Source organism: Bos grunniens, chromosome 22, assembly GCF_055505025.1.
Source record: "Bos grunniens cultivar Pamir isolate PY7600 chromosome 22, Bosgru_T2T1.0, whole genome shotgun sequence".
Lineage (NCBI taxonomy): Eukaryota > Metazoa > Chordata > Mammalia > Artiodactyla > Bovidae > Bos > Bos grunniens.
Genome location: NC_141186.1, coordinates 40,017,357 through 40,031,106, shown reverse-complemented (window position 1 = coordinate 40,031,106; position 13,750 = coordinate 40,017,357). Strand labels below are relative to the sequence as shown.

The following is a 13,750-nucleotide window of genomic DNA, read 5'->3' as shown; positions in this document are numbered from 1 at the left end:
CTTCTGTTTTTTTTTTCTCTTTTTAAAATTTTAATTCTTTATACCTATTATATTTTTCTACATTTTTATTTTCTTTTTTCTTTCTTCTTCTTTTTTTTCTCTTTTTAAAATTTTAATTCTTTATACCTATTATATTTTTCTATATTTATTCCTTTCTTTGCCTTCACTTCTGTTCTTTTCCCCTTGCAGTTAATCTTTAATGCACATAAATCTTCATCTACCTCTATCTAACTTTGCATATGTATTCTTTCTTTCTTTTCTTTCTTTCCTTTCCTCTCAGCATATTTGTTAATTTTGTTTTCATTGCTTTATTCCCCACTTGGCACTTTGCTTTAGTTTTGTTTTCCACTTTGTGCTTTAGTTACTATTGTTCTTAACTGGTAAATATAATTTTCAATTTCGTTTGCTCACCGGGTCAATCTACTGTACTTTATTTTTGTTGGACTGTGTTGACTTTGCTCATGGGTATATATGTATATGTGTACATTCCATTATTTTAATTATTATTTGCATGATTTTTTAACTACCATTTTTCTGGGGTTCATGGTTGGTTTTCGTTTTTGGATATTTGTTTTAATCTCACTTAATGCCATAACAAACCACTTGTGGAATCTTTGTTCCTGACCAGAGATCAAGCCCTGAGCCTTTGGAGTGGGAGCATTGACTCCAAGACCCTTGACTACCAGAGAACTAAGCCTAGGGAGTATCAAATAGTGAGAACTCACACAAAGGAAACCACTTGAAAACAAGACGTGGCATCACCCAACCAGCAGTAGCACCCTGTGCAGGATGCCTCATCTGAACAGCAAAGAAAACAAAAATACAAACCTAATCATCAGTAGACAGGATTATCACCTCCCTCAGTCTTGCCCATCAGAGGAAAAACGAACAAACAAAAACTCAGCACAAATCTCACCCTGTAGGATACTTACACAAACCATGGGACCAACCTTAGGAGGGCAGAAACCAAAAAGTTTGAATTCAACCTTGAATCTTGCTAAAAGGAGACCTCAGACACAAGAAGTTGAAAAAAAAATAATGAAAAATAATGAAATACTACACAAATGTAGGAACAAAGTAGAAACACAGAAGTCCAAATAAATGATGAGGAAACAGGCAAACTACCTGAAAAAGAATTCAGAATAATCGTAATAAAGATGATCAAAAACCTTGAAAACAAAATGGAGAAAATGCAAGAATCAATTAATAAAGACCTAGAAGAATTAACGAATAAACATACAGAGACAAACAACATAAGTACTGAAATTAAAAATACTCTAGAAGGAATCAGTAGCAGAATATCTGAAGGAGAAGAACGAATCAGGGAGCTGGAAGATAAACTGGTGGAAATAACTTCTGATGAGCAAAATAAAGTTAAAAGAATGAAGAGACCTGAGAATAGTCTTAGAGACCTCTGGGATAATATCAAACACACCAACATTCGAATCATAGGGGTTCCAGAAGAAGAAGAGAAAAGGAAAGGGTATGAGAAAATTTTTGAAGAGATTATAGTTGAAAATTTCTTCAACATGGAAAGGGAAATAGTCAATCAAGTCCAAGAGTCACAAAGAGTCCCATACGGGATAAACCCAAGGAGATACCAAGACACGTACTAATCAAACTAACAAAGACTAAAACACAAAAACTGTTAAAAGCAGAAAGGGAGAAGCAGCAAGTAACACACACGGAAACCCTATATGCTTAACAGCTGATCTGCCAGCAGAAACTCTGCAGGCCAGAAAGGAATGGCAGGATATATTTAAATTACTGAAAAGGAAAAAATCTACATCAAGATCACTGTACCTGGCAAGGATCTCATTCAGAATTGATGGAAAAATAAAAAGCTTTACAGACAAGCAAAAGTTAAGAGAATTCAGTACCATCAAATCAGCTTTACAACAAATGTTAAAGGGACTTATATAGTCAAGAAATACTAAAGAAGAAAAAAGATCTACAAAATCAACCCCAAAGAATTAAGAAAACGGCAATAGGAACATATATATCAATAATTATTTTAAATGTAAATGGATTAAATGCTCCAACCAAAAGACACAGACTGGCTGAATGGATACAAAAATAAGATCCATATATATGCTGTCTACAAGAAACCCATTTCAGACCTACAGACACATATAGACTGAGAATGAGAGGATGGAAAAATATATTTCATGCAAATGGGAAGCAAAAGACAGCTGGAGTAGCAATCCTCATATCAGACAAAATAGACCTTAAAGTAAAGAAGATTATAAGAAATAAGGAAGGACACTACATAATGATCAAGGCCTCAATCCAAGAGGAAGATATAACAATTGTAAATATCTATGCACCCAACATAGGAGCACCTCAATACATAAGACAAACACTAACAGACATAAAAGGAGAAATTGATAGTAACACAATCATAGTAGGAGACTTTAACACCCCACTCACACCAATGGACAGATCATCAAAACAGAAAATTAGTAAGGAAAGACAAGTCTTAAATGATTAGATGAGATGGATCTCATTGATATATTCAGGACAGTCCATCCAAATGCAGAAGAGTACACCTTCTTCTCAAGTGCACATGGAACATTCTCCAGGATAGACCACATCTTGGGTCACAAATCAAGCCTCAGTAAATTTAAGAAAATTGAAATTGTATCTCTTCTCTGACCACAATGCTATGAGACTAGATATCAACTACAGGAAAAAAAACTAAGCAACACAGACACATGGAGATTAAACAACACGTTTCTAAATAACCAACAGGTTACTGAAGAAATCAAAAGGGAAATCAAAAAATTTCTAGAAACAAATGACAATGAAAACACGACAGCTCAAAACCTATGGGATGCAGGAAAAGCAGTTCTAAGAGGGAAGTTTATAGCAATACAATCCTACCTTAAGAAACAAGAAAAACATCGAATCGACAACTGAACTTGACACCTAAAACAACTGGAAAAAGAAGAACGGAAAAACCCCAAAGTTAGTAGAAGGAAAGAAATCATAAAGATCTGAGCAGAAATAAATGAAAAAAGAAATGAAAGAAACAGTAGTAAAGATTAAAAAAAATAAAAGCTGGATCTTTGAGAAGATAAAATTGACAAGCCTTTAGCCAGACTCATCAAGAAAAGAAAAGAGAATCAAATCAACAAAATTAGAGATGAAAAAGGACGGGTTACAACAGATGATGCAGAAATACAAAGGATTATAAGACACTATATGGCAATAAAATGTATAACCTGGAAGAAATGAACAGATTCTTAGAAAAGTTCAGTCTTCCAAGACTGAACCACGAAGAAATAGGAATTATGAACAACCCAATTACAAGCACTGAAATTGAAGCTGTGATCAAAAATCTTCAAAAAAACAAAAGCCCAGAACCAGATGGCTTCACAGGAAAATTCTATCAAACATTTAGAGAAGAGCTAATGCCTAGCCGTCTAAAACTCTTTCAAAATATTGCAGAGGAAGGAACACTTCCAAACTCATCTACGAGGCCACCATCACTCAGATACCAAAACCAGACAAAGACAACACACAAAAAAGAAAACTACAGGCCAATATCACTGATGAACATAAATGCCAAAATCCTCAACACAATTTTAGCAAAGAGAATTTGGAAACACATCAGAAAGCTCATACACCATGATCAAGTTGGGTTTATTCCAGGAATGCAAGGATTCTTCAATATATGCAAATCAGTCAGTGTGATACACCTTATTAACAAATTGCAAAATAAGAACCATATGATCATCTCCATAGACCTTTGACAAAATTCCTAGATGTCCATCAACCAATGAATGGATAAAGAAGTAGTAGTACATATACACAATGGAATAAAAATGAACGAATTTGAGCCAGTGATGAAATGGATGAACTCAGAACCATTATACAGAGTGAAGTGAGTCAGAAAGAGAAAGATAAATATCATATTCTAATGCATATATGTGGAATATAGAAAAATGGTACCAAAGATTTTATTTATAGGGTAGCAGTGGAGAAATAGACATAAAGAATAGACTTATCGACATGGGGAGAGGGGAGGAGGCGGTGAGATGTGTGGAAAGAGTAACTTGGAAACTTATATTATCATATGTAAAATAGATAGCCAATGGGAATTTGCTGTATGGCTCAGGAAACTCAAACGGGGGCTGTATCAGTCTCGAGGGGTGGGATGGGGCAGGAGATGGGAGGGAGGTTCAAAAGAGAATGGATATATATATATATACCTATGGCTGATTCATGTTGAGGTTTGACAGAAAACAAAATTCTGTAAAGCAAATATCCTTCAATACAAAAATTTAAAAAAAATGGCCTTTAAAAAAAAATTCCTGCAATTGGCTTGAGGCTTCCTGATGTCTTAAAAGTGTTATACTTTGTGGGTTCAGTTATATCCCATGCTCTGCTGCTTAATTTAGTTTCTAGGTCTCAGTTTTCTTCCCTTGAGAAGGAGTTCCTCTGACTAAAGGATTTCTTTGTTCCTTTGTCATCTCTGAAATCCTGTGCCTTGTGGGGCCCCATTTGCCCTCTGCATTTGAAACATTGCTTTCATATTTCAGATTAATAATACAGTATTATAGTAAATACACACTAAATTTAAGTACGCATTAATATATTCCTGGTTCAAAAACGGTAGAGAGAATGAGTGAATGAATATTATTTTGGCAAGAGAGTTGGATATAGGGATTTAAGGAAACATTTTGTGAACGTTCTGTTGCCCCATCAATGTGGGGTTGAGTTGGTTGGAATATAAACACCGATTTTTTTTGATGTAAAACATTTATCCATTTTGAGCGTGCTGGGCTTTGGTTGCTGTGTGCGGACTTTCTCTAGTTGGGGCTACTCTCTAGCTTTGGTGCTCGGGCTTACTGCGGTGGCTTCTCCTAGAGCACGGGCTCCAGGACACACGAGCTTCAATAGCTGTGGCTCATGGGCTCAGTAGTTGCAGCTCTCAGACTCTAGAACGCAGGCTAAGCAGTTGTGGTGCACAAGCTTAGTCGCTCTGCCGCCTGTGGGATCTTCCAGGACCAGGGATCGAACTGGTGCCCTCTGCATTGCTAGGTGGATTCTAACCACTGAACCACCAGGGAAGCTCAAACACAGAGCTTTTAAACTAACACTTTGAGGGTCTTTTGAGGACAAGCCCCATCACATGCTTCTACTCGTGTCGTAGAGCTTATAACTCCCTAGTGCTTCTCTGGTTACGGTAAGCATTTTTTTTTTTTTTTGTTACTGTAGAGGGCTACACATTGACGTCTTAAGTGCGTAGCCATTTAAAAAATTCAGACCACGTGCTCTTTTCTTTTTTTAGCAGTAGAAGGAAATTTTGTTAACCTTGTTAACTGTGTGCTAAGTTGCTTAAGTTGTGTCTGACTCTTTGCCACCCTATGACCTGTAGGGCACCAGACTCCTGTCCATAGCATTTCCCAGGCAAGAATACTAGAGTTGGTTTCAATGCCCTCCTCCCAGTGATCTGCCAAATCCAAGGATCAAACCCGCATCTGTCTCCTACATTGGCAGGTGGGTTCTGTACGCTAGCGTCACCTGGGAAGCTGAACCTTGTGAGTAGTACTTGGCAAATGTGTAGAAACAACATCTTATTCAAGGCCAATATTAAAACTTTCCCTCAGAGATCAAGAATGGTAAAGGATTCCTATTATCATCACCACTATGACTTCCTCCTTCTCCTAACTTTGTTGTGGTGTAATTGGTATACAAAAAAAAAAAAAAAAAAAAAATCCCATGGTCATTTCTAATGTGATACTGTCCTTCGTTTTATAAGGCTTTCTCACTGATGGGTTGTGTCGACCAAGAGACATAGATGGTTGAAAACAAGAGAAGAGTTTTATTTCAGGGCTTAGAAATTGCAGAGATACAGATTTGGGTAACATAAAAAAAGAGTATTCTGGCGAAGAGAGTCACAAAGACTCTTTTGTCATAAAGTCTAAGAGTTATGAAGGTATTGCCACAATGTTGTTAGAGTTGTCTGGCCATGATTATGATGGACTTTGACGCAAGAAAGAGAATATTTGTCCTTCAGGCATAGGCTGTCAGGAGTTATTTTAGGGTAAAGGTTCCAGTAATTATCTGGAGTTCTAGAACATTGAGCAAATGTTCTGGATGCCTGTGTTACACAGACGTGTTCAAAGTTTGCGTTTCCATTTAGGCTGCTGTTACTGCTACTGCTAAGTCACTTCAGTTGTGTCCGACTCTGTGCGACCCCAGAGATGGCAGCCCACCAGGCTCTGCCGTCCCTGGGATTCTCCAAGCAAGAACACTGGAGTGGGTTGCCATTTCCTTCTCCAATGCATGAAAGTGAAAGTGAAGTCGCTCAGTCGTGTCCGACTCGTAGCAACCCCATGTACTCCAGCGTACCGGGCTCCGCCCATGGGATTTTCCAGGCAAGAGTGCTGGAGTGGGGTGCCATCGCCTTCTCCGTCCATTTAGACTGAGATGTGCGTAAATCATGCTTCCTCAGTGACCTGCTGGTTCTGTGTTAGGGAACTCTCTCAGCAGTACTGATTCTCATTTTGATTTTCCTTTCACAAATGCATGGAGCCCGTACCTTGTGTGTGTAGACTAGGTAGGAAGCATGACTGGCATCCTGTGCTCTCTTCAATGGAAAAATACCTTTTCCTGGCTTTTGCTAGTGTAGAGCAAAAAAAAAAAGGGTTATCTTTTTTTTTCCCCCGGAGAGTGTTTTGAAAAGCCAGCCTGTTTAGTGTTTTCCTGCTTTACTTGTTCATGGTTGATCTTGGAGTCACACCTGGTTTTGAATACTGCCTGCTCCAGAGATACAGTCCTGTGATCCGAAAGTGCCTTCAACTCTGAGCTTTCCGTGTTTCATCTCTCTAGTGGGAATGTGGCAATCTGCCTTCATGCATTTGCTGGCAGGGTTGATGGGACCCATGGAAGGTGGGCGTGACACAGTGTCTGGCACATGGGATATGGGCAGTTACGATTGATCAGCCATGGCCACCGTCATTGTTACGGTGTGTGTGTGGGTTGGAAAAGCATTTCCAGACATGAGACAGAATGAGAGAGGAATACAGTTTATTAGAGTGGGAGATGCTGTTAGAACAGCAAGCCAGCTCAAGGGAAAGCCAACCCCTTTGGTGAACTAGTCGCTAATTTTTATAGCCTCAAGACAAGGAAGGGTGGCATTAGGTGACTGGTTAGAATGCTCCAGGGTGGGTAATAGCATGGGTATTTTACCTACTGTGGGGTCAGGGAACAGGATGGTATAGATCCAGAGGCTCACAGCAACAGTTGTTACGGGGCTCGGTCCGTTCCAGAGATTTTTGTCCCGTGATCGTGGTTCAGGGCTCCACACCTGTGACCTTGCGGTGGTGCTGCAGAGTCATCATCATCATCTTTTTCTGGAAAGGGCCAGGTAGTGAGTGTTTTAGGCTTTGTGTCCCTTACTATCTCAGCACAACTGCTGAACAGCCATGGATGATACCTCAGTGAATGGGTGTGACTGTGTCCTAGTGTATTAAAAAGCAGAGACATCACTTTGCCAACAAAGGTCCATCTGGTCAGAGCTATGGTTTTTCCAGTAGTCATGTATGGATGTGAGCTGGACTATAAAGAAAGCTGAGCACCAAAGAATTGATGCTTTTGAACTGTGGTATTGGAGGACTCTTGAGGGTCCCTTGGACTGTAGGGAGGTCAAAACGGTCAGTCCTAAAGGAAATCAGTCCTGAATATTCATTGGAAGGACTGATGCTAAAGCTGAAGCTCCAATCCTTTGGCCAACTGATACAAAGAACTGACTTATTGGCAAAGACCCTGACGCTGGGAAAGATTGAAGGTAGGAGGAGAAGGGGACGACAGGATGAGATGGTTGGATGGCATCACCGACTCGATGGACATGAGTTTGAGCAAGCTCCCGGAGTTGGTGGTGGACAGGGAGGCCTGGCGTACTGCAGTGCATGGGGTCACAAAGAGTCAGACGTGACTGAGCGACTGAACGAACTGATGTCCTAGTAAAATTTTATTCATTAAGAACATTTACGAAACATTTATAAAAACAGACTGGATTTGGCTCATATATACTGTGTAAACAGACGAAGCTGTTTGTCAGTAACACCTCACATACAAAAGCAGGCAGATTAAATTTGGCCCGTGGGATGTGGTCTGCTGATCCTTTGTAGTAGTAGTTCTTGAACCTTTTATACTCAGGAGTCCTTTACAGACTTAAAAATTAAGGAGGACCCCTAAGAGCTTTTGTTGATGTGGGCTGTTTCTGTTGATATTTACTCTATTAACATTTTAGATTGAGCTATTTAAAAGTTATTAAGTCATGAAAATAACACCAATAAAACCATTGCATGTTGACATAATTTTCATGACAAGCAACTATTTTCCAAAGCAAGAAATCTTACGGGGAAGAGTTTCACTGCTTTACATTTTTACAAATCTCTTTAATGTCTGACTCAATAGAAGACAGCTGGATTTCCGTAACTGCTTTTGCACTCAATCTGTTGTGATGTTCCAAGCCATATAGTTTCTGAGAAACTCACAGTCTATCTCCTGAGAGCATCTTGGGAACCTCAGGGGGCCATTTTGAGACCCTTTGTTTCTTAAAGGATACTTTGAGAATCATTGTTCTATTGACATTGTTAAGAGGAATTAAATTAGGTATTACCTTATAAGCGCCAGCTGCTTTTACCTGTTATTTCCAAGTTCCTTTGTCATCTTATTCTGAGCTGGAAGTGAAGGCTGCAGTGTTTCCCCCTTTCTCCTGTCACAGAAAGCATATTTAAGTCATGTGGTAAGAGTTTATGAAAGCGGGCTTGCTTTATTTTCTGAAATGATTGTCACCTTAGCTTAAATTGTCTGCTGCTGCATCACAATAGAATTTTACTACTGTAGAGAAACAAAAGCCTGCAGATAGTCTGAATTCATTGGAGTAAAGAGGAACAAAAGAGAGGAGCTTCAGAACAGGAAAAATGCCTCTGATGACAAAGAAGCCTCCAGGAATGATTTGCATAAAAGTGAAACACTTGAAAAGCTCCAAGAAATTAAGGTTAAATACAAAAGGAGATTCAACCCTAGAATGGCTGCTTTTGAAATTACTTTTCAGGATTTTCAAGAGCAAATGTTTTGTACTTCAGTGTTGAGGGCCCTTGAACTCTAGGGCAGAGACACCTGGAACTGTGGATTCTTTGGGGAAGAGAGTATGTTTTTGTGGTCTTGGAATTCTTATTTAGTTAACTTGGAAAACCTTGAGAGTGTTCATATCTGTTTTGTCCGTATTCTTCTGTGCAGCCACTACCACTCAAGGGTTTCCATTTGCTCATAAGACTTGACTTTGAACTAATTAATAAGTTGCATTGCTAAAACCATTCTGTGAGATGTTAATACAATCCCTTAAATGTGAGATTTTCCTTGTAAAGGTAGAATTACTTTGTCCAGAGTATTTTTTTTTTTTTTTTTGGTTCTTAGATGTTTGGGAATAAAACTGCAAATAAGCTGAGAATGTTCAACAGTGAAGTTGCTTGTAGCACTGACTAGACCGAAAAGATGATTAAAGTAATTCAGCACAGGGCTAAAAGCCTGTACCTAAATTGCCTTTTCTTTTTATTTAGCTTAACTTTAAGGGAAATTTATAACTAAATTGGGCTCAATGAATTCCCTGGTTGCCTAATTTTATTACACATTATAACATATTTCTGTTTAATTTACCTCTTATAGGCATTGATACTTGGGTGAGAATATGACTATGTATTCGGGAGATAGTGAACTTGACTGGCTTTGGAGGTTGAACTCTAGGGCGTCTGTTTAAAAAGGGGGGGGCAATGAAACAATCCTCTGTTGTTCCAGAGTGTTCTCATTTGGGGTTTTCTCTGCTCAGTGTGGAAGGATAAAATACCCTCATTTCCTCAGACACGCTTAGCTGTGTCACTTTCATTTTGCGTAGCCTCCCTTTCCCCATTTGTTACATCTGTTCCTTGTATTTCCCTTTGCCTCTGTGAGTGCTGCATGGTGTGCTTCTCTACTCCACAGGAAATACATGTAAAACATGCTAACAACTCTGGTAGAAACAGGTGCACGTCCCCATTGTTAAGGCTACAGCTGTAAGCTTTGCCTCCAGCCGGGTCAAAAGGCCTTGCCATATAGGGAACCCCGCAGGCAGCCACCCAGTGCCAACAGCGCGGGAGGGTAAGGCTCCTGGGCTTCTGGAAATGTGTGCAGTGGAAGATTTAGGTTGCTCTCCGCCCGTCCTGCCCCTGCCCGTCTCGTTTGCCCTTCAGTCTGTTTAGTGCTGGTTGCATGTTTCTCCCTGTGTGTGCTTGGCGCCCTCCACCATCAGACCATATGGGCTTTTTCCTCTGGTGATTAATGAGTCTGCATGCTGGGCAATCTGATCTCTGGGGACTTGTTTCCTCTTGGTCTTGTCAGAACATGCAGAATAGCAGCAGGAGACTTCTCACATTTGCACCCACTGCTAACAAGGTATCTGGCAATTCCTCAGCAGCAGCACCTTGATCATAGGGCAGAAGCTGCAGTTGGAAGAGTCTGGTCTCATTTCAAAATCTCTGGTAGGTCTGAGTTGGAAGCGGCCCTGGTGACATTTTCTTATTTATGGTGTGTCTCTAGTTACATATAATTATCACAATAGTATATCTGTTCTGTTTTTGCTGGGTTTTGCTGTGAACCAAAAGATAGGGGTTTAAAAAACCATAGCCCACATTCAGTGGCTAGTTCTTACTGCTGCAGTATATTAATGACCTGAAATAAGTGCAGAAATATCTTTAAGAATTGTTATCTATCATCATAATGATGATAGAACTCATAGCAGCCTATGTGTGCTGGGGCATCATGGTAAGATTTCACTCGTCCTGACCCTGGTCACAGTTTTACCACCACTTGATAAGAAAGGAAACTCTCAAATGTTATCTCCATTTTTGAGACTGGGAATTTGAGGCCCCAGAAGTTAAGATCTCGCTTTCAGTATCTAAGGTAGTAAGTAATAGCTAGATTTTTTTCCTTTGTCCTTTTCTTTAAACAATTAAAAGTTAGTTTTGCAATTCAATTAAAACATAGGTTGACATGCAAATCAATATATATATTTATAGGCAAATTAATACATTTATATGCAAACATAAATTTATATGCAAATTGATTTATAACATGAATTAATACTAATCTTAATATTACTATTTAGACAATATATTATAAATATGCACTGTGCTTAGTTGCTCAGTTGTGTCCCACTCTTTGCAACCCTGCCAGGCTCCTCTGTCCATGAGGATTCTCCAGGAAGAATACTGGAGTGGGTTGCCATGCCCTCCAGTGGATCTTCCCAGCCCTGGGATCAAATACAGGTATTCCGCATTGCAAATGGATTCTTTATCATCTGAGCCAAGTATATAACATATAAAATAAGTAAAACTATAAAAGTATTTCATGTATGCGTGCAGCACATTTGAAGTGTGTGGCTGGAGATATTCATATAGGTGCGTTAGTGTTTTCACCTGAGTGATCGCCTTCCAGATGAGACCATTTTCAGCTCCCCAGCCGCAGCGGTCACTCCTTTTCACCCCCAACAAAATAACTGCTGTTACTCACCAGAGAGAAGATTTGACTGTTGTAGAACTGCAGACAAATGGAATCACACAGTACGTCCTCTTTGGTGTCTGACTTCTTTTGCTCGATATAGTTAGTGCCTGTGAGTCAGTCATGTTGTGTGGGATACTTTGTTCTTTTGTTGTTGTCATTGCTCAGTCATGTCTGACTCTTTGTGACCCCATGGACCGAAGCACGCCAGGCTTCCCTGTCCACCTTCTCCTGAAGTTTGCTCAAACTCATGTCCATTGAGTTGGTGATGCAGTCCAGCCGTCTCATCTTCTGTCAACTCATCTCCTCCTGCCCTCAGTCTTGCTCTTGAGTTTTCATTTAATATGTGCATACATCACAGTTGACCTTTCCTGCTGGTAGATCTTTGGGTTCTTCCCAGGTTTTAGGAATCCACTGCAAAGAACATTCTTGTAAACGCCCATCGGTGCACATTCATAGGCAATTCCCTTGGGTTCCTACCTTTGGGAATCATATGGTGGGTGCAGAGCTTGGATTTGAACCTTGGTCCTTTATCCTCAGAGCCATGGCAATGTACCACTGCCCTTTGCTGCTGCCCCATAGATTAAAAATCTCCTGAGGTGACGGAGTTCTGGTTGTTCTGGTGAAAGCTTGGCGAACTGGTCCTTGGAGATGTGAGAAGACAGAAATCTGTTTCCTCCTCTCCCGTCTGCTGTTGCCACAATCTCACAACTTTGCACCAGACATAGGAATTTCTCCCCGCCAAGCAATTTATCCTGTTCTCTGCAGACACTAAATGGCTGTCCTATGATTTAATTCAGTCTGCTTGGAGATGGTATCAGATGCCACAGGATCAATGCTTAGTCCCACAAGCCAGGTCCTCCTTGCTCCACCACACACACACACAGACACACACAGACACACACACAGACACACACATATCAGATGACAGGTGGGCCCCCAGGTTACCCAGAACTTCTGTCCAACTTGGCTAAAAGATGGAGCTACTCACAACACCTTCCTCTGATTGAATCATTTCCTATTTGATGCTTTCGAATTGTGGTCTTGAATAAGACTCTTGAGAGTCCCTTGGCCAGCAAGGAGATCAAACCAGTCAATCCTGAAGGAAATCAACCCTGAATATTCACTGAAAGGACTGATGTTGAAACTCCAATACTTTGGCCACCTGATGGGAAGAACCAACTCATTGGAAAAGACCCTGATGCTGGGAAAGGTTGAAGACTAGAGGAAAAACGGGTGAGATGGTTTGGAGGGCATCACCGACTCAATGGACATGATGAGTTGGAGCAAACTCCAGGAGATGGTGAAGGACAGGGAAGCCTGGCGTGCTGCAGCCCGTGGGGTCTAAAAGAGTTGGCGTGACTTAGTGACTGAACAACAAGAATGGCTCACAGAACTTGGGGAAAGATTTACTTACTAGATTTCTAGTTTATTACAAAGGATGTATTAAAGCTTATAAATGAAGAGTCAGGTCAAGAGATATGTAGGGTGTGGAAAGGTCCCAAGAATATGAGCTTCTGTCCCCATCGAGTTTGGAGGCTTGTCACCTTCCTGGTACTTGGTTCCATCCTGGTTCACCAACCTGAAAGCTGTCTACCTCCTTCTCTGGGGATTTTATTGAGGCTTACTAAAAGTCGCCTCATTAACATAAGCTCAGGTGTGGTTGAAAGGGGCTGGTTATGAATAGCAAAACACTCCTTTCATCTTTATAGCTTTTATCACTTAGGAAATTCCAAGGGTTTTAGAGCTTAGTGTCAGGAACTGGGACAAAGACCAAACCTCTATTTGTTATTATAGGTCGTAACATCACAGATGTTTCTTAGCAACTTGTGTTTGCCCCACTTTTACCAGACCATTAAACTGTTTATCATTTTCAGTTTGTTTTCAACCTGATGCTTTTTTGTAAAATAAATAAGGAACACGAGAGGACGGCATCTTATCAGTATTGCTTGTTTAAAAGGTTTTGAAGTTTCAGTTATAATAATGTCCAGTTCCACAAGATTAGAACTATGTAACTGTGTTTAACTAGACTGATGCTTTTTCTATTATGACTTTATTTTATTTAATAGTAAGCCTTGGTACTAAATGTTGAGGGATTCATATTCAGAAAGGAGAAATGATGTTTCTAAGATATTCCCTGATGCTGGGAAAGATTGAGGGCCAGAGGAAAAGGGGTCGACAGAGGAAGAAATGGTTGGGT

General features: G+C 40.1%; 1 protein-coding gene across 5 annotated transcripts in view; it reads left to right on the top strand.

Annotated features, from left to right (window-relative positions):
• PTPRG (protein tyrosine phosphatase receptor type G) overlaps positions 1-13,750 on the top strand; it is a 777,241-nt gene that overhangs the window by 147,708 nt on the left and 615,783 nt on the right. The window contains exon 1 of one of the 5 annotated variants that reach the window (XM_086367090.1): positions 11,226-11,318. The exons of the other annotated variants lie outside the window; for them this stretch is intronic. The gene's annotated coding sequence lies outside the window, so the exon portion shown is untranslated. Of the gene's footprint in view, positions 1-11,225; positions 11,319-13,750 lie in introns of those variants that run through there. 5 annotated transcript variants of the gene reach the window in all.